Below are 3,608 nucleotides of genomic sequence, written 5' to 3' on the forward strand. Positions count from 1 at the left end.
TCCCCGCCTGAAATACGTACATCATTTCACTTGCGTCAAACACGATAAATTTTTCATTGTCACCTACGAAAAACACTTGAATTCTCGCTCGTGTAAAGATATTTTCTCACCCGCTCTGATCACAATATCTATTATCTGGTGGGAGATAATTCAAAAATCTTAGATCGGTGAGTCAACTGGATATCATAAGAAATTCATCATCGGAAGGCCAGGTAAATCGCCAGGTAGGTTAATCAGAACTAAAGGAAAACCGTGTCGGTCGCTCGATCAGATACACTTTTCTCGCTCTTGTGTACTGGACTCGATCGTATACACCTGAGGCGCCCTTGTTTTGTGTATTTGACCCGATCACATAGGTTTCAGCCTCTGCACGCCGGGCTTCATTTCGAAGGGGAAATCAACCTGATTAGGCCGTATTTGATTCCTCGGGATCCTCTGATGTCAAGTCAAAATCCAATTACATTGCGTTGTCCTGTTTTTTTCTTTTTTTTGTTTCCTTTTTTCAGAGGGGGGGGGGGGTAAAAAGGGTTGTTTTCCCTCGTCGCTACGGCAACGCGAGGGTATCAGGCGGAATCATTGGTGAGCGATTGTATAATCTGGGAAATTCATGTGTTTATTTTTTAGTGTGTCGTCAGATTTACAGGATTTCCTCTTTTCTTTTTTTATTTCTCTCTCTCTCTTTCCTCTCCCTCTCTCTCGTTTTCCTTTAGGGATTATCGCAGAATCTCCCAGGTAAGTTTTCCCGACACTTCTATTTCTTATGAATGGATAATTAGACCTACCATTTCTTCATCTGTCAGGTGAGAGAACAAAAGCTTCCTAGTCGAGGGTCGTCGCTCACAGAAGATAACGTAAAGCAAACCAGAACAGAGAGGCAGCCAAGCTCACCACGTAACACGCTCTGATCTCTCAGCGGGTTCACCATTCAACAAGTAGCCTGGCAAAGGTCGTATCACAGGTAGTCACATGGTCGTATTCAGGTCCCCCGTCGTATCCTCCACCCTCACTGCCATCTTGATAAGTAAGGATAAATGTTATCTTTTTTTTGGAGGAGTTCGGCAGAATATGAACTGGTTTTTTTTTTCCGAAGTTATCACCTCATTCGAACTTGCTAGAACAACGCTTCATTTGCGTTATCGCTCGTTTTCTCGCTCTCTTGTTAGTGTGATATTATTTACCTATTTAGTTTAGTTTCTTTATCTCGTCACAGCCTCTCTCTTTCCCTCACTCCATTGTATGATGACCATGTAGGTATATCAACATGCAATCTAAATCACTGTCCGGCGCGTACAAACGAGACACACACCCATATGCCGCCCACGAAACGCACAACCGTCACACACAGAACACACGAGCTCACACTTCACAGCTGGAGCACCATGAGATCCCAGCGAGAAGGGGACAGGAAACAGAGCACGTCTCCGAGGGGAGATGAGGGGAGGGGCGAGGGGACGTGAGCCACGAAGACCCACCCGTTCGAAGGCAGAGTCAGCGCCGGACTGAACGAGCCAGCGCCAGCCACCGTCGTGAGTCTGGTAGTGGGGTGAACTGGCCTGCCTGCTACGTTCCCTCGCCGCGTCAACGGAACGTCCTACTCGTGTTCACGGCGTAAAGGGAACGGCCTAATCGTGTTCCCGGCGTAAAAGGAACGGCCTAATCATAATCGAGGCGTAAACGAATTGGCCCAGCAGCAATCTGGCGGTAGGCGCGTTCCAAAGGTGTCCTCAGACAATTTCGTTTATCAAATACTTTGTTGATTTGTCCTTTCATCCATGATATAAGCATCGATATCTTCACGTTAATGCACTGTAATCCTGGCAGAGAGTACATTAACATGAATACATCGAGGCTTACGTAACAGACGAAGGTTTACATTGACAAAGCATGTAGTATATGTATTTTCGGGCAATTGATCTACGACTTCCTTTGAACCCACATACCCGATCTCCGTTGCCTGTGCGGAAAGAAGTGACTGGCTTTTATGATTCGCGAAGCTGAGGAAGAGTGAGAGAAATTTGATGATGCTATGGTAGAGAGGGATAAAAAAAATGGCGTGTTCATTACGATAAGGACGAGAAAGTGCAGTAGACTCAATTGTAAGATTGCTTTTGGATTTAAATTGCAAGATAATTACAACATGAATAATTACAACACGAATATCTCAATCATCATGATTAGACAGTTAGATATACTATTGGTAACTTACGTCATTCTTACTTAGAAGGCACCATTATCATAAATCCTAGGGGCTAAATCCAGGTGTTACACATTACCAGAACTTCGCTATCATTACCAACGATATTTCCAGTACTGTTATTATCAATGTTATTATTATTATCATCAACGTCATGATTGTTATTAATATCGTAATTATTAGTTCAATTAATATCAGTATCATTATAAATGGCGTTACTGTTGTTCTTATTGATGTTATTGTCATTAGCGTTATTATTATTACGGATCTTGGTAATTTTGTTATTGCCATTATCATTGTACTTTGATGAACTTATTCTTATGATTGTTATTAATGTTAATTGCATCGTTATTATCATTATCATTATTGTTACTATCATTTCCTCTTATCATTATTATTATCATTATCACTGTTTTCATTACTATTTCTGTAATGAGAATACTAGAAATGATAGTAATTGTAATATTAATTATTGTTGTTATTATCATTATTACTATTATTATTACTATTATTATTACTATTATTATTATTGTTATCATTATCATTTTATTATTATATCATTATCATTACTTTTATTACTATCAATATCATCATTACTATTACTATTATTATCATTATTACTGGTAATAGTGTTGTTATTATCATTAATAGTGTTATCACCATTAATGTTATTATCTTCATTATCATTATCATCAATATTATCATTATTATCATTGTTGTTGTTGTTATAATTATCATTATCGTCATCGTCATCGTCATCGTCATCATCATCATCATAATCATAATCTTAATCATAATTATCATTATCATCCTCATCACCATTATCATCATCATAATTATCATCATCATAATCATAATTATCATCATCATAATCATAATTATCATCATCATAATCATAATTATCATCATCATAATCATAATTATCATCATCATAATCATAATTATCACCATCATCATCATAATTATCACCATCATCATCATCATTATCACCATTCTTATTACTCTTCTTAAATGATCTGATTATGTGTTCAAATCATATTGAAAATCATACGAAAAAGAGGGAAATCATCTGCTTAGAAAAATGAAACAAAGAGAGACAGGTTTCGAAGACTCGAATTGTGAATTATTTTCCTATAAATACTGTACATTTTGTGTGTGTGTGTGTGTGTGTTTGTGTGTTTGTGTGTGTGTGTGTGTGTGTGTGTTTTTGTATGTGTGTTTGTGTGTTTGTGTGTGTGTGTGTGTGTGTGTGTGTTTGTGTGTGTGTTTGTGTGTGTGTGTGTGTGTGTCTTTGTGTTTGTGTGTTTGTGTTTGTGTGTGTGTGTGTGCGTGTGTGTGTGTGCGTGTGTGTGTTTGTGTGTGTGTGTGTGTGCGCGCGCGCGCGCGTGTGTGTGTGTGTGTGTGTGTGTGTGTG

The 3,608-nt window shown here is 38.6% G+C and overlaps 1 protein-coding gene across 2 annotated transcripts in view; it reads right to left on the reverse strand.

The window, feature by feature from the left end:
* Nucleotides 1-1,502, reverse strand: part of LOC125041801 (potassium voltage-gated channel subfamily KQT member 1-like) — a 649,090-nt gene extending 647,588 nt beyond the window's left edge. For both annotated transcript variants that reach the window (XM_047637112.1, XM_047637111.1), the window contains exon 1: nucleotides 1-1,502. This exon is cut by the window's left edge and continues 179 nt beyond it. The gene's annotated coding sequence lies outside the window, so the exon portion shown is untranslated.
* Between the last annotated feature and the right edge of the window lie 2,106 nt (nucleotides 1,503-3,608).

Source organism: Penaeus chinensis, chromosome 31 (assembly GCF_019202785.1).
Source record: "Penaeus chinensis breed Huanghai No. 1 chromosome 31, ASM1920278v2, whole genome shotgun sequence".
Classification (NCBI taxonomy): Eukaryota; Metazoa; Arthropoda; class Malacostraca; order Decapoda; family Penaeidae; genus Penaeus; species Penaeus chinensis.